At 36.9% G+C, this 24,276-nt stretch overlaps 1 long non-coding RNA gene across 1 annotated transcript; it reads left to right on the top strand.

The window, feature by feature from the left end:
- Positions 1–1,451: 1,451 nt before the first annotated feature.
- On the top strand, positions 1,452–19,199 carry LOC128551082 (uncharacterized). The gene is made up of 3 exons (XR_008368606.1): positions 1,452–1,566; positions 8,382–8,537; positions 19,106–19,199. It is a non-coding gene; the product is annotated as an uncharacterized LOC128551082 (long non-coding RNA).
- The last annotated feature ends 5,077 nt before the right edge of the window (positions 19,200–24,276 follow it).

Raw genomic sequence — 24,276 nt, 5'->3', positions numbered from 1 at the left:
TGTCTTCCAGGCTATTAAACTAGGTGATAGCATCAAGTCCCATAACTCTGACATGTATTTTGGCCAAATTATGGCCCCTTTTGGACTTGGAAAATCCTTGTTTAAGTTTCGCATGCAAGTACATATAGCTATTACTTAAAGGCATTTATAGCTTTGAAACTTACTTTGTCTTTTTCTAGGTCAATTTCAAACCTCACTGGGTCAAGTCCCATAACTCTGACTCTGACATGTATTTTGGCCAAATTATGCCCCCTTTTGGACTTAGAAAATCCTTGTTTAAGTTTCGCATGCAAGTACATATAGCTATTACTTAAAGGCATTTATAGCTTTGAAACTTACTTTGTCTTTTTCTAGGTCAATTTCAGACCTCACTGGGTCAAGTCCCATAACTCTGACATGTATTTTGGCCAAATTATGCCCCTTTTGGACTTAGAAAATCCTGGTTAAAGTTTTGCATGCAAGGTATTATCTCCAAAACTCATACAAATATTGAATTGAAACATCACACGTTTCTTCGGGTTTATAAAACTTGGTCATTGCATCAAGTCCCACAACTCTGACCTATATTTTACAAAATTATGTCCCCTTTTGAACTTAAAACTTCTGGTTAAAGTTTTGCATGCAAATAACTATCGCCAAAACTAATGTATATACTGGATAGAAATTCTATAGATATTGAAACATTTAGCGTAACATTCCTGGGATAACGATTCGAATAGTTGGTTAATTGAGTATTGGCTGTCTTACAGACAGTTCTTGTTATTAGTGAGCTAATGCTGAAAGCTTCCAGTGATTCCTTGCTGTTGCCTGAAATCTCATTAACTGGACCAAACAACATGGTTCAGTGATGTGTCTCAAACATCAAGGAGTTTACAGCATCAATGAAATTAAATCATGTCAGTTTCATTTGATATAACCAGATGTGTTTTGTGGAATTTACAAAGTATAATTGTGCCATATATGAATAAAACCAAATATTTCTTCTACTCTACCCTTCTGCAAAAGTCAGTGAATCTTGATCAGATTGTGGTATTTCCCTATATCATGATGTCATTCTGGGCACTTCTTTGTTCTAACAATATTAAACATGGTGGCATAAACACAATAAATTATGGTTTCAGCTGTAAAAGAACTGCATCACTAAATACATGTCATTATGTAACGATGAAATAGGAAACAGTGGTAAATAAGTAAGTAAATAAGTAATGACTTTATTTCTAGAGGCTACACATTGGGTTTTTAGGTTGGTGAACTTGTTCACTAGACTATTATTATCACTTTAGGTCAGATCTAACACTTTCAGATCCCTAGCTCGAAGGTTAAAGTTTTTAGCCTGTTAGCCAGTAACTTTAACATACATAGAATATTCAAATAACTTAGTACAAATTTTCACCATAACAATGGGATGATGAAATAAATGTTTACAATAATTGAATTTTATTCTTTTTTCAGTCTGTAAGTTCGGATTACGTGTTCTGTTGTCAAAGTGCCAATATAAGACTCACATTTTTGTGTAATCTTTCAACATGTTCCAACTCGTTACCAAATGGGAATGATAAAATTAAGGTAAGACCGTATATGTATGAACCTTCTCCTGCCTATAGCTTGTATTCTGCTTATTGTCTGCAGTACTCATACACCGTCCAGTATGGATTTAAAATGTTAAAATATGAATGCTAATTAATAAGATTAATTAACATTAGAACTTTAGAAGTTTTACAATTGATTAGACACTAGTCTGAGGTTGCTTACTTGCTATTTGGGCGATTTTAAATTTGAACACTGACTCAACGATGGGTGGTGGTCTAGTAGCAACACGCTTGACTTTCAATCCAGAAGTCTAGGCACTGGAAATTCCTGAGATGCTTATGAGTGTCTCCCACCTAACTAGGCGGCCTGTACTGGTTCTTTCCAGGAAAGCCGGCTTTGCATGTAAGGTGCTATACCACAGGCTCATTAAAGAACCAGACTGTCTTTTCGCAAAGAGCTAGGCTAAGTTAGCTGGACAGGCTTATATCTAAAAAGGATTTCTCTCTATCTGTTCTTGGGGCTTTCTCTCACTCTGTCCCTCTGGTCAGATCACTCTGTGTCTGTACTAGTAGAGGATGAATTTCGCGCCCTGTATGACTACGTTTGCTATATGTAAAGCGCCTATGAACGTGTTTCTCATAAAGGGCACTATATAAATCTGGTATTATAATAATTATGATAGTAATAATAATATAACCAATCAGATGTTGGATTTCTTAGACTGGTCCTCAGACTCAGCTTTTATAGACAAAGAAAACTCTCTTAACCTCAGTGGCTATATATAATATTCTAGCAATTTAATTAGTATACCGTACAAGTACTTTTTTCTGCGGGAACTTTATTTCTGCGTTTTCTGCAGAAGACAATAAGACTGCAGATTTAAAATCTGCAGAAAATTTTGTCCTGACATGCCGTGATACGACGATACAAGCGCCATTATAATCTGGTTAAGTATAAGACAATGTCTGTTAGCGTTATCGACTTTTGTCCCACATGTAGGCGAATGCTGATGAAGCAAGTTGAAAATTTAGTAGTAACAGTACTATAATAGAACTGTTTTATTATTGTTTTGCATAATAAAAAACAACGAATTTGTTTTGATTTTCGTTCACCATTTAGCAGTCAGTCGTCAGTTTCAATTTTCTTTAATTATGTGACAAACACAATCCCTTGTACCCTTTGTTTCTATTGTCAACCGATCCGTCTGGCGATGGTCATGTTTACCGCTAATTGTATGGGACTTGAAAAAACTTGTACAAAACTTGTATTGGCATGATATCTCAGTTCCTTTCGAAAACTGGCCAGATCCCATCATGGGTTCTAGAGTTATTGCCCCTTAAAGGGCCAGAATTTGCTATTTTTGTGCGTCAACAATTTCTTGTCTGCACGATAGTGGTTTCATTTATGATTTTATTTCAACCAATAATATTAAGCATAATTAATCTTTATAAATAAATAAAACAGTTCCTTTCAGTTATTTCCTTTCAGTAAGGAGTTAACTTTGAGCTTTTACTTCAAAGCTGCTCTGTCCAAGTGGAAGCTGATTTATACTTTAATCTTTCTGGATCTGATACACTTCTAGTACGCCAGAACAGCTTTGAAGTCAAACTCATAATTACCCTACCCAAGGCCTTATTGATAATTTCGTTTGGAATTTCGGGCGTTCAGCGTATTTTTCATTTAGGGACTTCACCAGGGGTTTTCCCACCTTATATTGTTTCTCTCATCCCTACTCGTCCTTGTGAATGGAAGCAAAGTTTTGCCTTTCATACTATTATTATTATTATTATATACCACATTTATATAGCACTCTTTTCATATAAAAATACGTTCAAAAGTGCTTTACATAAAAAACATTTAATAATGTTCAATAAAAAAATGGGAATTGAACTATTATAGAAAAAATTTTAAAATTACATTCGGTAATAAGATACCAAGCATTTTAAATTGGAAGGTAGGCAGATCAAAACATAACAAAAATACAATTCATAAAACATTAACTGACCTATCAAAGACACAGGTCAGAGCAAATTTAGAACAAAGATATTTACATTTTGACAGACGGAATTAACGGTATGATGTCTGCGAAATGCATCACAGCATGCAAACCGCCCGGATGATTGGGTCAATCCCCACCCAAACGGTCCGGAGAACATCCATGATACATCCCACAGAAAAAAAAAAACACCGCCAACATTATTCTGTCACACTGGAGTTCTTCATTAAGTAATTAATTGGCCGGCAAAGTACTACATTATAAATCAGGTAATCAGTGAGATGTTAGTGGCCAAAGATTGTATGAATAATGCGTCTTTAGCGCTTTTTTGAAACTTTGCACGGTCTTGCACTCTCTTATGCCAGATGGGAGGGCATTCCATAACCTCGCAGCAGCTGTCGAAAGCCCTGTCACCAAATCGTTTTGTTCGACATTTGGGCACCACTAGTTTTAATGCATTATTCTGCGATCTCAGATTTCTGGATGGTGTATATATTTCTAGCATGTTCGCTACATAGTGGTGGATTTGATCTTTGAGTGCCTTAATGTATGTGTTATAATTTGTATTTTTACCCTACATTCCCACAGGAAGCCAATGGAGTTCACGCAGAACCGGCGTTATATGGTCGTATCTGGATGTTCTGGTTACGATTCTAGCTGCCGTGTTTTGGACATATTGCAGTTTGTTCATTACCGTTTTGGAATTCCATATAGAAGAGAGTTGCAATAATCCAAAGTGATGTAACAAGAGAGTTGATTAGAGATTTGGCTGCGTTTGCGGTTATATATTGTCTGATGTGACTAATTTGCCGCAACTGTGCATAGGAATTCCTACAACACTATTCACATGTTGCTCCCATCCTCATGTTTCGAATCCAGGAAAGCCCGAGGTTCCTGACACTGCCTGATTTTTTTGATTTCAGATCCGTCCACTTTCACAGATATGTTTGAAACAGATTTTTCTTGTGTTCAGATGAAAATAGATTAATTCTGTTTTTTCAGCTTTGAGTTTCAACATGTTAGTATTCATCCAACTTACTATACCCCTTTAAACAACTTTAAACGCGATGAATGGCCCTCTTCAATAGACTTTTTTATTTATTGGTTTGAAGGATTGTTATAATGCGAATCGTCCGCATAAAAATGATTGTTCAGTCCGTGCTTTCTGCAGTAGCTCCAACGGTTTTGTGTACATTGTGTAGTTCTTTGGCCCCAGGACAGACCCTTGGGGTACACATGTACTTCATTGCATGGTTGTGATAGCTCGCCATTCTATGCATACGGTTCTGGTAGCGGTCACAAAAGGTATGACATCATCCATGCGAGTGGTTTGCCTGTAACACCAAAGTGACGTTCAAGGCGATGAATCAACGTCCCGTGGTCAAAAGTGTCAAATGGTGCAGAGAGTCAAGCATCACAAGAATAGTCACATTGTTCTTTTCCAACGATTGAAGAATGTCATTTTTAACTTTTAAGGGCGGTTTTGGTTGAGTGGAATTTTTTATAAGCAGATTGATTAACTTCATGAAGTCGTTGTTCCTCAGATGATTTTCAAAATTCGAACATCTACCACTTTTTCTAAGATTTTAGACAGAAACGGCAAGTTTGGGGCACAGGTCTATAGTTTTTTTAGGACATTAGACTAGGTTGGCTTTTTTAGAAGAGGTCTTATTCGTGAATGTTTTAACGCTTTGGGCCATACGCAGCTCTTAGAATGCATTCATAATTGTTGTTATCACTGGTGTTAGTTCGTCAAGACATTCTTTTAATAACCATGTTGGGATAGATCTATTCGCATGATTTGTTTGCTGACTTTTGATAATTGATTTCACTTCATCTTCTGAGGCTTGAGTAAACTCTACAATTGACACCTGTGTATTCTTTTTTATGTCATCTAAATCAGATACAGATTTTGTTTGCGATGCTATATCGTTTCTGATTGTTTCGATCTTTTCCCAAAAAAGAAGTCCTGAAATCTTGTGCGAGATGCCCGTGGAGATGATTGTGATGGTAAAATCACCTGATTTGTATCGCCAAGAAGATTTTTGGTAATTTTTGATAAACTCTTATGGGTCACTGCCATGAGTCAATTTTGCCTGTATAGTATTCAAAACGAGCTTGTTTTAGCATCTTTTTCACTTCAGCACACTGGTTCTGTAAATTTGGTGATCGATGTGAGCTTACTTTCACGCCATTTCCGTTCTAATGTTCGTTTCTGATGTTTTGCTTTGTGGGGTTGCTCGGTATACCAAGGACATGAAGGTCTTACACAATAGTCTTGGTAGTCAAAGGGGCGTGTTTGTCTATATAGAAATTAACTGATTTTTAATATTCCTCCACAAATTCATCGATATCAGTACAGATGGAGTGCATTGTGTGTTTAAAGAAATTATTCTCGAGTCTTCTCGAAATGAGTCAATGTCGATCGAAAAGTAATTTCCTGTACGACACAGTTTTTTTGTACTGGGGGTGGTTTGGAAGCTTAGCGTCAAATATCACAGCAAAAAGATCACGTGACATCTTTCCATTTGAATCAAGAGTCCAGGATCTATGACTTCGATATTTGAAACCGTGACATCATTATCTCTGGTTATCACTACATCCAAAAGTATGCCCAGCTACATGTGTTGGTTCTTTTACATGTTGACGCATGCCACATGCATCTTGACTGCTTGTAAACTTTTTGTGTTCACTATTTTCCGGTAAATCAAGATGGAAGTTAAGGTCCCTACAATGATGGTGGTCTTGTCAATTGTAGCATATTTAGTTAAGAAATTGGGCCATTCTTGCTCCAGGAAAATATTTGTGTTTAAACCGTTTTCTTTGGAAGGGGGTGGCCGGTATATAATGGCCACTTCATACACTTCAGTTTCTTCTTCAGTGGCATTTTGACATTTGTGAAAACGTGTGATTTTTGCCTGGTATTAATTATCACTGGACTCTGCAGCAAAAAGTCGCAGTATCTGCAAAAGATCCACGGCCGAGCGGATGCAATTTTTAATCGCATTTGAGCAAAATTTATGCGATTTTCACCAAAAAAACACGAGAATATTGCGGAATCGCAGCCAAAAGTGATCCCTGCCCTCTACCAAGATTGTTCAAATTATTATGATTCCTTGAAAAACATGGCAGCCAAAGGGCATGGTCAGTTACCCTGTATATATAATGGGAACTTTAAAAGTCTTCTAGTATGAACCTGCTGTCCCAATATTGAAATAATTTCATATAAATGGTCCTTGTGTGACCCTTTGCCAAGAGTGTTCAAATTATTTTGGTAAGTTAAAAAACATGGCCTCCAAGAGGGTATGGTCACTTTTTAGCTCACCTGAGCACAAAGTGCTCAAGGGTGAGCTATTGTGATCACGCTGTGTCCGTTGTGCGTCCGTCCGTTGTCAACAATTGATTTCAAACGGCATCTCTTGGCCTGGATGTTCCTTGGGTGTTCCTCTTCCAAACCACAAATTTATAATGTCGCAGCATTTCTCCTTCATGCATGGAGAGATTTTGATGTAACTTGGCTCAAATGTTCACCATCATGAGACGAAGTGTCATGCGCAAGAACCAGGTCCCTAGGTGTAAGGTCAAGGTCAGGTGTGTTTAACTGGTCTTGTGTGTTTAACTGGCATGGAGTCCTACCAGCTGCTTTGGTTTGGTGTCACTTGGGTAAAGGTCAAGGTCACAATTATTAAAAAAATATTTTTCAACTTTTCCTAAAAACTCACTTATGCTTTGGCCTATGATCTCAAAACTTGTTGTGTGGGTACCTGGACTAGAGACCTACTTAGACTAAAATTCTTAGCTATACATCCACTGACAAATATGCAATTCGGGCAGCATCCATCGTTGTTAACAATAGCCCTTGTTGCTGTTTTTTTGAAGCTTCTGTCATGATATTTGAATCATATGTGCAGTTTTGTAACAAAAACTTTCTTCTAACAAGCTCTCCACAAGCTTATTTTGTGTCTACGGCAACCAAGTCATATCTGTTAAGATTTAGTAACTATCTTGCTTATGACTAGGGGTGGGCGATATACTGCGGTAGACTGGTCGTTGCGATGTTTTTTCCGACGATACGATATTGTGATATGTTTTTCGAATACTGGTTATTTTATAACATTAAGTAACACTAACGTAAACCAAGAAGATTCACAAAAAAAATCCTTTTCTTGCCAGCACGATTCAACTTTGTTTTCATTTTTCTCCTTTCATTTCCGGTGCAGGTAGCAGACTGGTTTACAGCTATTTTACGGACCCAATTCCACATAATAAAACCAATAAGAAAATTTAGATAAATATAATTTCGTATTTGTCAGCGACTCATTAGTAATTTTTCTATCAACTAGAATTTATTATTCATACAACAGCTATACCACTTTCCTCGTTTATAATCGGTGAATTGAGCAACCTGTGTTATATGATTGTATTCGTAAACTGAATGCAGTGCCGCACAATAAACTAAATAATATTTTGACGCAGTCTACTTTCGCTTTTGAATATCCGGTAATCGGCGTCATAATCTGGTCAAAACTTTTTTCTTTTTTTTGTTTACTGGTATTTTTATTTATTGAGAAGGTCGAGCAAACACTCGTGTTGTTGATACTAGTCTTTTTACTCATTTTTAATTGAATAAATTTGAAAAAAAAAACAGTATGATTCGTCATGTTTTTGTTCATTAAATAACTGGTACAATATATCGCAGTAATTTTTATTGCAATATCCACATACAATATTGCAATATATCGCAATACCAATTTTCGTGGCAATACCCACCCCTACTTATGACTAAGTAAAAAGTGTTAAAAATTGTAGAAAGTTGCAAAATCTGTACATCTATGTACATGTTGTGTTTTTACAGGTGAAGAAGCAAGGACTGTTGCCGCCTCCAGTCCCTTATCTTGACAACGATCAGATCAGTGAGATCGCCAATTGCGCCGCAAAACGAGTTGAAAGTTTACCATTGTTTGAAGCCAAACCTTTAAAGACCAAGAAAAAAATCAACAAACAGATCAATGTAAGTCGTTAAAGGAGCATATCTTCATATTGGAATTATGTTGATTTTATTTTGAGTTCACATTGTCTAATGTGCCCCCCATGGGTCTAATGAATGGAAGTATTTTCTTTTTGTGCCCCCCATGAGTGGTGGGGGCATATAGATTTGGTCATGTCCATGTGTCCATCCGTCCGAAGTTCATGACATGCCTAGCTCAAAAAGTATTTGATATAAATTGATGAATCTTTATCATGATATGAACTTGCGCACCTCCTATTTTTAGCTTGGCTATATACGAAGTATAGAGAGCTATCCTACTAGACCCCGGCGTCGGGGTCCTTCCGCATCCGCACTTTGGTTAAAGTTTTGATGCACTTTCTCTTTATCTCTGTTAATACACATAATATGACACAAGGTCCGTAACTCCGGCACCAATTTTTCATAATTATGCCCCGTTTTTACTTAGAATTTTAGGCCTAAAAAAAAAATGTCTGTTTCCTGTAACCCGACTGACTGTAAGTTTTTACCGCCGACGGCATTTTTAGCTCACCTGAGCAATGCTCAGGTGAGTTTTTCTGATCGCTCGATGTCCGGCGTCCGGCGTCTGTCGTCTGTCTGTCGTCTGTCTGTCAACATTTAGCTTGTGTATGCGATAGAGGCTGTATTTTTCAACTGATCTTCATTAAACTTGGTCAGAATGATTACCTTGATGAAATCTAGGCCGAGTTCGAAAATGAGTCATCTGGGATCAAAACCTAGGTCACTAGGTCAAATCAAAGAAAAACCTTGTGTATGCGATAGAGGCTGTATTTTTCAATTAATCTTCATGAATTTTGGTCAGAATGATAACCTTGATGAAATCTAGGCCGAGATCGAAAAAGGGTCATTTGGGGTCAAAAACTAGGTCACTAGGTCAAATCAAAGAAAAACCTTGTGTATGCGATAGAGACTGTATTTTCCAATTAATCTTCATGAATTTTGGTCAGAATGATAACCTTGATGAAATCTAGGCCGAGTTTGAAATGGGTCATCTCGGCTCAAAAACTAGGTCAGTAGGTCAAATCAAAGAAAAACCTTGTGTATGCGATAGAGGCTGTATTTTTCAATTGATCTTCATGAATATTGTTCAGAATGATTGCCTTGATGAAATCTAGGCTGAGTTCGAAAATCGGTCATCTCGGGTCAAAAACTAGGTCACTAGGTCAAATCAAAGAAAAACCTTGTGTATGCGATAGAGGCGGTATTTTTCAATTGATCTTCATGAATTTTGGTCAGAATGATTACCTTGATGAAATCTAGGCCGAGTTTGAAAATGGGTCATCTGGGATCAAAAACTAGGTCACTAGGTCAAATCAAGGAAAGACCTTGTGTATGCGATAGAGGCTGTATTTTTCAATTGATCTTCATGAATTTTGGTCAGAATTATTATCTTGATGAAATTTAGATCAAGTTCGAAAATGGGTCATCTGGGGTCAAAAACTAGGTCACTAGGTCAAATCAAAGAAAAACCTTGTGTATGCAATAGAGGCTGTATTTTTCAACTGATCTTCATGAAATTTAGACAGAATGATTACCTTGATAAAATCTAGGCCGACTTCGAAAATCGGTCATCTCGGATCAAAAACTAGGTCACTAGGTCAAATCAAAGAAAAACCTTGTGTATGCGATAGAGGCGGTATTTTTCAATTGATCTTCATGAAATTTGGTCATAGTGATTGCCTTGATGAAATCTAGGTCGACTTTGAATATGGGTTATCTGAGGTCAAAATCTAGGTCACTAGGTCAAATTAAAGAAAAATCTTGTGTATGCGATAGACTGTTTTTTTTCAATTGATTTTTATGAAATTTGATTGCCTTAATGAAATCTAGGTCGAATTTGAATATGGGTCATCTGAGGTCAAAAGCTAGGTCACTTGGTCAAATCAAAGAAAAAACTTGTGTATGTGATAGAGGCTGTATTTTTCAATTGATCTTCATGAATTTTGGTCAGAATGATTGCCTTGATAAAATCTAGGTCGAGTTTGAACATGGGTCATCTAGGGTCAAAAACTAGGTCATATCTAAGAAAATGCTTGTTTTATCGCAAGAGACCAATTTTTTGGTCCAATCTTAATGAAAATTGGTCAGAATATTTGTTTCCATGAAATCACTAGGTCAAACATGTTTTACACTGTTATGGTGTGTTTCTTAGGTGAGCGACCTAGGGCCATCTTGGCCCTCTTGTTTTTTATGGGACAAAATTCGAGATTCTCATATATTGATTAAAAGGATAATTTAGTTGTATCCGACCTCGTCGCGTATAGTAACGAACGTTCCCGGTTCCGTCGACATGAAAGAACACGACGAAAAGCCTGTTTGTCGATAGACCCGAGGTTCAGGTTTTCACCCACGAAAATCGAGAAGTTTTCTTTGATGCGTATCGAGTTCAAAAGTTCTGCCCCTTGTCAATCAAAATCTCAGTGAATTTCAATACTGTTCGCCGCCACAAGCGGAAGTATGGCAGTAGGCGGAGCGTCGTATACTAATTAGCTACTGACAGATGTCAATCACGCCAATCACCAACTGACACGTTGTTATCTCGTGGTTTGTATTTAGTACAATAATGTCCGTTATTATTAAAGGTGTTTATTGATCAATGTGTAAAAGTTAATTGATAAACAATGCGTAGAAGAGCAGCCTATTAATCATGTTTGTACCACTGTTCAGTGGTCACGCTGTCGGTTGCCACTTGAGCCATTTGCGACAAAAGATTAATTGTGGCCCCAAAAGTCTCTAATTGGCGAAAATGGCCTGAAGCTATGTCTGTCTACGAACTTTGCCTGTTACACATACAAAAGGAACCTGTGTAGACAAATCTTGTATGAACAACATCCGTTATTGAAAGGCGGGAGCAAATTTCCAACAATTTTGTTTGGTTAGGCAGTTAATTGGCGATAATAAGGTTACTAAATAACAAATTGGATAATTATAATCGAACATTACGATGTATAGCAAATTTTCTAGTATTGTTGAGGCTTAGTTTGGGCAGAAACAAATAAAAAAATATTTTAATAAGCAGAAATTTTAAGAAGTGAATAGCTATGATGGTAGAAAATAAATTAAGCAGATGCATTTTTTTTTCAAGAATTAAACTCGAACTTTCGTTTTCCGTATTTGTCACCCGTTTTCGCGACCATGATTTTCGGACATTTCTGTGATTTCCAACGAGATTTTCTAGTGCAAATCTTAATATTAAGCCAATAAAAAGTCTGCTTTTAAGAAAAATGTGACAACTGTTACTGGTAACTTTGTGCTTTTATGAACTGTTCTTGAGTATTTTATGGCACTATGGCTCAAAGAATACTATTTGATTTAGGATTTATGGGTGGTCAGAAACGTTCTAATGACAGTTATAATGACAGTGTGTGTGGTATGCTAACCAAACATTCTGTTAAAGAATGATGGTGTTAGTGATGCTGAAACACCCAAGTCTAAAATAAAACAAAAGTTTGATCAGAACTGGATGGCTTTGTTTTCTTGTAGACTTGCATGGAGACTAATGTATTTGTCTTAGATAAAGTTTATAACAGAATAGCTTCACCCCTGAATAGCTGATCTTGACTCTTGAAAATCTGATTTTGACCGTTGAAAATTTAGGCAGAAGAGTTTATGACTTGAGTTACAGAACCTACCAAAAGCCCTGTATAATGATTAAATAGTAGATAAATAACAAAGATGGACAACAAATAAAAGAAGGTGATTGTGCCAGTCGATCACAATCAAACTGTATGATGTGTTTCAGTTCTAGTCATATGCCATTTTAGATATTTTTTGTGGTTCTGTCACAATTCTTGTCATGTTCAGTAATTAAAAATAAATTGTCTAAATGTTATCTGATTCACATTTTCACTCAGTTACAAGTATCAACTATCTCAAGTCACATCTAGCACAATTTGTTAACTATTATTGCCAGGACTTCAACCCCTATTACCTTGTATATTAAAAAAGCAGAAAAAACACTGAAATGTTCTGACACCTACTAAAAAAAAAATTGCTACATACCGACCCCCCTTAGTGACAAGGTGAGCTTTTGTGATCACCCTTCGTCTGTGCGTCCGTCCGTCCGTCCGTCAACAATTTCTTGTCTGCACGATAGTGGTTTCATTTATGATTTTATTTTAACCAAACTTGCACACAATTTGTATCACCATAAGATCTCGGTTCCTTTCTTAAACTGGCCAGATCCCATTATGGGTTCCAGAGTTACGGGCCCTGAAAGGGCCAAAATATGCTATTTTGACCTTGCCTGCACAATAGCAGCTTTATTTATGATTTGATTTTTACCAAACTTGCACACAACTTGTATCACTATAAGATCTTGGTTCCTTTCTTCAACTGGCCAGATTCCATCATAGGTTTCAGAGTGATGGCCCCTAAAAGGGCCAGAATTAGCTATTTTGACCTTGTCTGCGCAATAGCAGCTTCATTTATGATTTTATTTTAACCAAACTTGCACACAACTTGTATCACCGTCAGATCTTGGTTCCGTTCTTGAACTGGCCAGAGCCCGTTATGGGTTCCAGAGTGATGGACCCTGAAAGGGCCAGAATAAGCTATTTAAACTTGTCTGCACAATAGCAGCTTCATTTATGATTTGAATTTAATCAAACTTGCACAAAACTTGTGTCACCATAAGATCTCGGTTCCTTTCTTGAACCGGCCAGATCCCATAATGGGTTCCAGAGTTATGGCCCCTGAAAGGGCCCAAACTTGCACTAAACTTGTGTCACCATAAGATCTTGGTTCCTTTGATGAACCTGCCAGATCCCATAATGGGTTCCAGAGTTATGGCCCCTGAAAGGGCCAAAATTGGCTATTTTGACCTTGACTGCACATTAGCAGCTTCATTTATGATTTGATTTTAACCAAAGTTGCACACAACTTGTATCACCACAAGATCTTGCTTCCTTTCTTCAACTGGCCAGATTCCATCATGGGTTTCAGAGTTATGGCCCCTTAAAGGTCCAAAATTGGCTATTTTGGCTTTTGCAGCCATATAGAGACTTCATTTATGGCTTTGATTTGATACAAACTTCCAAAATATCTTCAACAACAATAAATCTTGGATTCCATGACAAATCAGATCCCATCGTAGGTTCCAGAGTTATTTTATATCTGATTACCTCCCCTGATTGTAATCAAAATGGATTTATATCAGTAAGTACTTATAGGACTTATTTGAAATTTCATTATTGTTATTAGTTGGACTGAGACAATCAGGGTAGATAACTATGAACTGATTTTATGGCAAATTACCTCCCTTTATTTCAAATTAAAATGGGTATATCTCCATAACTAATGAAGATACTGATCTGAAATTTCATTTAGTCAACAGATTTATTTGGCAGATCCTTCTTTTGTTCACTTACAATATTTATTTTTTTAATTACTTCCCTTTTACGTTACTATAAATAGCTTATTTTTAGTAACTTTTTTATTATTGGCCATAGGGAAAAACCGAGACCACTTTTCTGTGGTACAACATGAATGGTACCTCCAATATTTAGGTGTATTTTGACATATCTATACCTTGTAAGATTTTTTTTTCTTTTTGGTTAAATTTCTTAGCTTTGTTGTTCCTGTCCTTTGGACTTAGACATTTTTTTACTTCTTGTCCTCAAGTGCAATGATAACAGGTGAGCGATATAGGGCCATCATGGCCCTCTTGTTACACAAAACCAGTCATTTATGTGTATCCTGTATTCATTTCCTGTTGTTAGATATTATAACTTTACCAATTTTAGACGTTACTACCAGTACATCAATCACTAGCCGACTATCAGGCCCTTCAGGCCTTTGATTCCAGATCATCATCCTCAGCATATAGCACAAGGCCAGTCACTCGGGCAAAATGTTTTATGAGTTATATCCCCTTTTTACTTAGAATTAGTTTAATTTTGATGCTTTTTATATCTCTGCTGTTACTAAATGGGTTAATTCAAACTTAAAATGGTTGTTCCACATCATCACTCACATCATACAACACAGGTTTGATAATGCCAGCACCAGTATGTTCTGAGTTATGCCCTCTTTTTACTAATAGAATTTCCGGTTCAAGTTGTGATGCACTTCTGCTGTATCTCCAGTATTACTAAATAGATTTGATTAAAACTTGAAATAGCTGTTCCGAAGTATTAGCCGCATGGTATGACACTTGGTGCGTTACTTTTGCAGAAGTTTTCCATGAATTATGTTCCTTTTGTACTGATTTAATTTTTGGAGACTTGAGCTATTGTCCATTATCTTCATCCACATTTGAGTCATTAAACACTCCAGTGACAGTTCCAGCTTCCTCAGATGTACCCAATTTCACCATCCAGCATTGAAATAGTCAAGCACACTGTCTCCTGTGACAGCTCTTGTTCATCAGGCTCCCTTCCCCAAATTTCCAGAGATAATGGTCCCTGAAATAGTACAAAAAATGCACATTTTCACAATGTGACACGCCTAGCTCAAAAAGTATCTGATATAGATTCATGAAACCTTGCATGAGTCGTAATCATGAAATGAACTTGTGCACCTCCTTATCTTCATCTGGCTCCGGCTCATTTCCAGAGTTGTGGCCCCTGGAATAGTCAAGACTGCACATTTTCACCTTGTGATGCACCTAGCTCAAAAAGTATTTTATATCGCTGAACCCTTGCATGAGTCTTTATCATGATATGAACTTGTGCACCTTTTATCTAAAGTCTGCCTCTGCCCCCCAATTCCAGAGATATGGCCCCTGAAACAGTCAAAAATGCACACTTTCACCTTGTGATGCGCCGTGCGCAAAAAGTATTTGATATAAATTGATGAAAACTTGCATGAGTCCTAATCATGATATAACTTGCGCACCTTTTATTTTTTGGCTGGCTCCACCACCTATATTTAGGTAAATTATGGCCCCTGAAATAGCCAGAAATGCACATTTTTACCTAATGACGTGCTTAGCTCAAAAAGTATTTAATATAAATTCATGAAATCTTGCATGAGTCTTTAACATGATGTGACTTGCACACTTGGTTTTCTTCTTGAGAATCTTAGCATTTATTACAGAGTTATGGCCCATGGAATAGCCAAAATAGTGGATTTTTTTGTGATGCTCTTAGCTCAATAAGTCTATGGCCTAGAATAATGAATCCTTTTTATTAAATGTTTATTGAGGCTATACCCCTTCAGACTGCAAACATTTGAATTATTGCCCCTTATTATTGACATATGTACCAGTGGGGGCACAAACTGTGTCCTACAGACACAATTCTAGTTGAAAAAAAAGAAGAGCGTTTTAAAGGCTCACCCCTTTCATTCAGATTTTGAAATGATCGAGCTACTACAGAAAATATTATATATGGGGAACTTTCTGTCTATTGTGCATTTTATTCGACCTGGCCTGGCGGAGTTATAGTGCATATTTTCTGACCTCGCAGAGATATTTATAGAAAGGTCATAAATGGGCCATTCTGTCATTGAGTTTAGGGTAATCGGCTACATCGTTAGATTTTGTTTCATTCCGTCGAATTCTCCGTAAATGGGAATAGAGATGTTATATATTACCTGGCATTGAAAAGGACGCAGGTTCGATCCCGTGATAGGATTACTATTTGTTTAGATTTCATTAAAATATATATCTTGATATAGCTCAAGTTTTTTCTTTTTCTTTTAACCAAAACAACCTGTTTTCTTCAAAATCTGCAACGGCTTAGATAACGTATTAATTATCTGGTATTTTATGTAATTGGTTTTCAATTCCTTTATTAATGACCTTCAAATAGTTTAAGGGTTGGTATTTAAACTATGGAGAATTGCACAATATTCACGACCAAATTGAAAACATTTCTTTATGTTATGTAAATGAATGCACACTGATCTAATCTTTCCATTGTCGCTGTCAGTTGACCAGCATAGCAAGGAAGAAGATTAGATTTTAATGGTTCTATTGTCATCGTAAAATTTAATTGTTGATATAAAGAAAAATAAAAAAGATTATATACAAAATTAAAAGAAAAAAAACAAGACCGAAAATATAAAAAATATATAAAAGAAATTGAAGATAAAGGTGAATTATATTTGAAATATATAATTAGAAGTCATCGAGGACCGAACCCACACGAATCACTTTCCACAACTTAAAAGAAAAATCCTCTGTGTAAACCATTACGCTTCATCTGCATTTATAAATCAGCGTCTTATATTTTGTATTATCAGACAGAATAGCCGATACGGAAAGTATCGATTTCTTAAAAATAAATCCGATATGCACCAAGTTACCTATTGATTTTAATGGTACATCCTGTACTAAAAATATCTCTGCCAGGTCAGAAAATATGCACTATAATATGCAAATAAAGGTAATCTCAAACAATGAGCAAATATTTAATTTTGTTATCTTTCAGTAACCAACCACTAAAATTCAATGCTACATTGGTTACAATGTAAAAGGTAGATGGCCACTGAATAAGAAATGAATTTGCCCAATATACTACATATTCTGCACAATAATGCAGTGGACCATTTTATTGCATTTTTAGCTCTCCTGAGCACAAAGTGCTCAAAGTTGAGCTTTTGTGATCACCCTGTGTCCGTCGGTTGTCAACAATTGGACTGTTGACACTCTAGAGGTCACAATTTTGGCCCAATCTTAATGAAACTTAGAATGTTAGCCTCAATAAAATCTTCGACGAGTTCGATATTGGGTCATCTGAGTCAAAAACCATGTCACCAGGTAAAATCAAAAGAAAAGCTTGTTAGAACTCTAGGGGTCACAATTTTGGCCCAATCTCATTTAATGAAACTTGGTCAGAAAGTTACTCTTAATAAAATCTTGGACGAGTTTGATATTGGGTCATCTGAGGTCAAAAACTAGGTCACCAGGTCAAATCAAAGGAAAAGCTTGTTAACACTCTAGAGGTCACAGTTTTGGCCCAATCTTCATGAAACTTGGTCAGAATGTTACCCTGAATAAAATAATAGATGAATTAGATATTGGGTTATCTGGGGCCAAAAACTAGGTCACCCAGTAAAATCAAAGGAAAAGCTTGTTAAAACTGTAGTGGCCACATTTATGACTGTATCTTCATGAATCTTGGTCAGAGTGTCAATCTTAATAGTCTCAAGGTCTAGTTTGAATCTGGGTCATGTAGGATCAAAAACTAGGTCACCAGGTCAAATTAAAGGAAAAGCTAGTTAACACAGTCCTTTGACACAGTTTAATGAAACTTCACACAAGTGATCAGTAACAACAGTAGTTGTGCATGGGGCATGTTAGGTTCTTTCAGAAAAACAATTTGCAGAGTTATGGGACTTTGTTTTTTTGTTACTTTACTATATACATAGACACAACCTTGTGCGCACCATCTCTCCTCATCCCCTTGACACAAGTTAATGAAACTTCACACAAGTGATCAGTAACAACAGTAGTTGTGCATGGGGCATGTAAGGTTCTTTCAACAACAAAAATTGCAGAGTTATGGGACTTTATTTTTTGTTACTATACTACTGTTTACATACAGTCTATATACATACAGTCCACATAATTATGCAATCTTGTGTACATCAAATTGCAGTGTACTGTGTCAGTGCATGCGGGGTGGTGGTGGGGTGTGGGGGGTACATTTATCACCTTTAGTGATAGCTTTAGTTTCATATGAAATGTTCAGTATAATTTTAAAAAATTTAGTAGTACATTCAATGCATGGCATACATGTAGTTGTAAAACAATTTATTCACCTGGTGTTGTACAATTTTGAAATAGTCAGAGGTAACAACCTTAATTATTCTTGTGCCCACTTAGCTCAATAGGAAGAGCGCAGATCTATGGATCGCAGTGTCGCGAGTTCAATCCCCGGGCAGAGTGTATGTTCTCCGTGACGATTTGATAAAAGACATTATGTCTGAAATCATTTGTACTCCACCTCTGATTCATGTGGGGAAGTTTGCAGTTACTTGTGGAGAACAGGTTTGTACTGGAACAGAATTCTGGAATACTGGTTAGGTTAACTGCCTGTTGTTACATGCCTAAAATACAATGTACAGTTGAAAGGTTAAACCCTAAACATACAAAAATCATTATGAATTTTCTATAAAAGATACGCAGTGAAGCTGTTCAAATATTGTCCTGTAACGGTTTGTTGTAACAGCATTTATCAGTTTTTAATCCCCCACCACAAGTGATGGGGGTTATAGGAATGGTCTCTGTCCGACCTTCGGTAGTCGGTAACATTTTGTGTCTGCTTTGTATCTCCTAAACCCCTTGAAGGATTTTCATGATACTTTAGTCAAATGATCACCTCATCTAGATGATGTGCAGAACTCATGAGTCGGCCATGTTGGCTCAAGGGCAAGGTCACAACTCAAGGTCAAAGGTTTGAGCCTTTCATTTTTTTACCGCTCTGTGTCTCCTAAACCCCTTGAAGAATTTTCAAATTCATTTATGTTGACATACATGGACTATAAAATATAACTTACGTCAGTGCTTCCACCCAATACAATCAACCCACAGCGGTGGGGGATATAACTGTCTGTCAGACTGCCTTGTCTGTATTACTGATAATAAATTGTAAATTTTCTAGGATATTATAGCATTGCCAAAAGATTTCTCAGAGGAAAGACTGGAGCAGATAAGGAAGTATGCTGCCATTTATAGACGGTTTGATTCAAAAAGACTCTACTCAAAGCCAGTTTCAAAGTATGAGGTAAGTTTTGAAAAACAAACATGGCCCTCTTGTTCAATGTTAGCTCTTGTTTCATTATTGTAATGTACATATGATTCTCTTTATCATTTAACACCTGATGTAATTACTTCGTTCAATGCTTTATTTGCATCAAGGATTGTACATTAGTGTCATTTATTATATCAATATAGTCATTCTAAGCACAACACATATTGTCATGCTTTTTGTTGGCATAACAAAATTCTGCATAGACATATTTGACTGCTTTCATGTCATAGTTTAAAGTGATTTCTGATTGCCAGATGTGTATTGTGGAACTTGAATTTCGCTCACGATCACAAAGCATTGTAGATTGAAAAATTGGTTACGGTAAGGATTTAAGTGCAATCCAAAATGTAAAGATAACTGTGATTTTACCTTTGACTGTTTATTATGTGCTGAAGGTTTTAAGTTTTCACGTCTGATGTATTCCACAAGTCTTTGTAGCTGCTGAATCACCTGTCTTCATAAAACTGCGAAATATAGTGTTTGCAAACGTTTCTAGGGTTACAGTAATAACACCTAAGTTTTGGACTCTTTGAATGTTACAGTCAATTTGTATAATCTTTTTACAAATTTTATTTTGTAACTGTAAAGAACAAAGTACATAACAGTATTTCTCAATGCAAATCATACATGTATGACTGTCACCATGAAAACACAATGGAAGACATTCTTTGGTGGATTTTGTTTATGTAAGGGAAATAACTTTGTCAAACTTCCATTGTCACCCATGAGTGGGCGTCCCCACTGGCGTCAGCGTCCCATCCCGATTTGGTTAAGTTGTAAGCTGGTATCTCAGTAACCCCTTGTGGAAATGGATTGAAACTTGACACACTTATTCACTGTCATAACCTGACTTACATTGCACAGGTTCTATAACTCTGTTTTGCTGTTTTACAAAACTATGGCCCTTTTTCGAGTTTTCGAAAATTTTTGGTGAAGGTTTTATATGTAAGCTGGTATCTCAGTATCTACTTATGGGAATGGATTGAAAGTTCACACACATGTTTACTGTGATGATCTGATATGCATTACACAGGTTCCTTAACTCTGTTTTGCTTTCTTACAAAATTATGCCCCTGTTTCGACTCGGCAGTTTTTATGCCTCCGAAGGGAGGCATATAGTTTTTGAACCGTCTGTCGGTCTGTCCGCAATTTTCGTGTCCGGTCCATATCTTTGTCATCGATGGATGGATTTTCAAATAACTTGGCATGAATGTGTACCACAGTAAGACGACGTGTCGCGCGCAAGACCCAGGTCCGTAGCTTAAAGGTCAAGGTCACACTTAGACGTTAAAGGATAGTGCATTGATGGGCGTGTCCGGTCCATATCTTTGTCATCGATGGATGGATTTTCAAATAACTTAGCATGAATGTGTACCACAGTAAGCCGACGTGTCACACGCAAGACCCAGGACCGTAGCTCAAAGGTCAAGGTTACACTTAGACGTTAAAGGTCATTTTTCATGATAGTGCATTGATGGGCGTGTCCGGTCCATATCTTTGTCATTCATGCATGGATTTTAAAATAACTGTGCATGAATGCGTGACACAGTAAGACGACGTGTCGCGCGCAAGACCCAGCTCCATAGGTCAAAGGTCCTAAACTCTAACATCGGCCATAACTATTTATTCAAAGTGCCATCGGGGGCATGTGTCATCATTTTGAGGCAGCTCTTGTTGGTTAAGTTTTTGTATGTAAACTGGTGTCTCAGTACCCACTATTGGGAATGGATTGAAACTTTACACACATGTTTACTGTGATGATTCCTTAACTCTGTTTTGCTTTTTTACAAAATTATGCCCCTTTTTCGACTTTGACATTTTTAGCTCACCTGAGCCAAAGGCGCATGGTGAGCTTTTGTGACTGCTCATTGTCTGTTGTCCGTCAACATTTTCTAAAAAAATCCACTTCTTGAAAACCACTGGGCAGAATTACACCAAACTTCACAGGGATGATCCTTGGGTGGTCCCCTTTCAAAATTGTTTAAAGAATTTAATTCCATGCAGAACTCTGGTTGCCATGGCAACCAAAAGGAAAAACTTTAAAAATCTTCTTGTCCAAAACCGCAAGGCGTAGAGCCTTGATATGTAGCATGTGAAATGATCTTATGGTCCTCTATCAAGATTGTTCAAATTGTGCCCCGGGGGTCACAAGTTTTACATAGACTTATATAGTAAAAAACTTTAAAAATCTTCTTGTCTAAAACCACATGACCTCGGCCTTTGATATTTTGAATGTAGCATTGCCTTGTTGTCCTCTACCAAAATCGTTCAAATTATACCTCTTGGGTGAAAAGAGGCCCTGCTCAGGGGGTCACAAGTTTTAACATAGACTGTAAAAAAACTTTAAAAATCTTCTTGTCTAAAACCACATGATCCAGGCCTTTGATATTTTGTATGTAGCATTGCCTTCTCTATTAAATTTAATCAAAATATGCCCCTTGGGTGAAAAGAAGCCCTATCCCGGGGGGTTTTCATGTTTTGCATGGACTTATATCAGAAATTTAAAAAGCTTCTTGCCTGAAACTGCAAGAGTTAGGCTTTTGATATTAAGTATGTTGCCTTTCCTAGTGTTTCTCTACCAAAATTGTTCAAATTATTTCCCTAGGGTTAAAAGAGGCCCTGCCCTGGTGGTACTAAGATTAACATAGACTTATATAGGAAAAAAATTAAAGATCTTCTTGTCTGAAAGTTAAGGCCTAGGCTTTTGATATTTGGTGTGTAACATTGCCTGGTGGATCTCTAACAAGTTTTTTCAAATTGTGCCCCTGGGGTGAAAAGAGGCCCCGCCCGGGGGGTAACTTGTTATAATTATGAGTTACATAAGAAAAAATACTTCAGAACTTATCAGGTCATATTTCCTAGACTGTTTAGTTATATTATCGGATGACCAAAGCAATTAGGGATCACTTGACTGTGACCTTGACCTACTGACCTAATTTCTTGTTTTTTTAAAATACAGACTTGAAATTTGGATGACTTGTACAGTTTTGCACACCAATCTAAAAACTGTCTTTCGGTGACCATGAATTTGACCTACTTTCTTGGCATCAGTTTGTCATTTGAAACATGTAGCTCATATTACTCAGGTGAGCGATTCAGGGTCATCATGACCCTCTTGTTGGTTAAGGTTTTGTATATAAGCTAGTATCGCAGTACCCACTAATGGAAATGTATTGAAACTTCACACACTTTTTCACTGTGATGATCTAACATGCATTGCACAGGTTCCATAACTCTACTTTGCATTTTTTACAAAATTATGCCCCCTTTTGGACTTAGAAATTTTTGGTTGAGATTTTGTATATAAGCTGGTATCTCGGTACCCACTAATGGGAATGAATTGAAACTTCACACAATTGTCAATTGTCATAAGCTGATTATGCATTGTACAGGTTCCTTAACCCTGTGTTGCAATTTTACAAAATTATGCTCCTTTTTTGACTTTTATATTCATTCAAATGACAAGGCTGTTGAATAGTCGAGCGTTGCTGTCCTCCGACGGCTCTTGTTCATTATGAAGATTACTTATGTTGGAAATTTTACAGGTATATGTAAACGAGGCTTCAGCACAGCTCTGTTTCTTAAGGCCGACATTGCTGACCAGACGTGCAGAACTATTATTGCCCCTTGCAAGAGAGGTGGTCAAGGACAGTGGCTACCAGTATTCCAAAGGACATTCCAGGTTTGAAAAAAATGCATAAGTCTTACAACAGCCTGCTCACAATAGTCCTGTCCCTTGTAGGCAGATTGTGTATATAAGTCAGACACTTTGTGGTTTCTACGGGTAGCTGGGTACTCTCCCTTTATGATAAGATTACGTCGTGCTGTTGAAGTAAGAAGTACCTAGTTAATTCTGTGTTAAGGACCATTTAGTTTTGTGATCATAGACTACCTGTTTCTATAGACATTTCAACTTTAGGATAAAGCATTTGAAGTATATTAAGACATTTCTAGATTGAGACAACTCAACATTTAGCGCTGTCACGCATGGTATTTAGGTACAGGTTTGACTGTAGTCATTTCTTTGGTAGATACTGGGGCTGTTCAAAAATTGTGATGACTTAATGTCGGTAGCATCTGTATGTATACTTTATTGAAGCAAAATAAGAAAAACATCTTGATTCACAAGCTTTCTACTAAGGGGAGTGATCTCGGCCACTCAGCCTGGAAGTTGAAAGTATGCCTCCTCATATCAAATTCAGGTCGATACTTCTCTAAATTTAGGAATTTTTGGACTTTTGGCTAATTTATGTCTTTTGTTGAATGGTAAATGATATTCTGTTAAGTTGTTGTCCTTTACATAATAAGTTTCAGCCTGACTTGCTAACATTGATTGTCACAAGATTATTGTACCTGCCTCTTATTATTTCTCACTGGATATAATGTTAATATAGAAACTTGTTGTACCCCCCGACGACAAAGTTGTAAGGGGAGTAGACTGGTTTCAGGTTGTCTGTCTGTCCGTAGACACAATCTTGTGCGCACCATCTCTCCTCATCCCCTTGACAAAATTTAATGAAACTTCACACAAGTGATTAGTAACAGCAGTAGTTGTGCATGGGACATGTTAGGTTCTTTCAGGAAAAAAAATTGCAGAGTTATGGGACTTGGTTTTTTGTTACTATACTATATTAATAGACACAATCTTGTGCGCACCATCTCTCCTAATCCCCTTGACACAATTTAATGAAACTTCACACAAGTGATCAGTAACAACTGTAATTGTGCATGGGACGTGTTAGGTTCTTTCAGAAAAAAAATTTGCAGAGTTACGGGACTTTGTCTTTTTGTTACTATACTATATACATAGACACAACCTTGTGCACACCATCTTTCCTCATCACCTTGACACAATTTAATGAAACTTCACACAAATGAACAGTAACAACAGTAGTTGTGCATGGGGCATGTTAGGTTCTTTCAACAACAAAAATTGCAGAGTTATGGGACTTTTTTACTTGTTAACATACTATGTACATACAGTCTGCATATGCAATCTTGTGCGCGCCTAATCTTCCGAA

This window comes from Mercenaria mercenaria, chromosome 19 (assembly GCF_021730395.1).
Source record: "Mercenaria mercenaria strain notata chromosome 19, MADL_Memer_1, whole genome shotgun sequence".
In the NCBI taxonomy this organism is placed as follows: Eukaryota; Metazoa; Mollusca; class Bivalvia; order Venerida; family Veneridae; genus Mercenaria; species Mercenaria mercenaria.
This window is presented reverse-complemented; position numbering and strand designations above follow the sequence as displayed.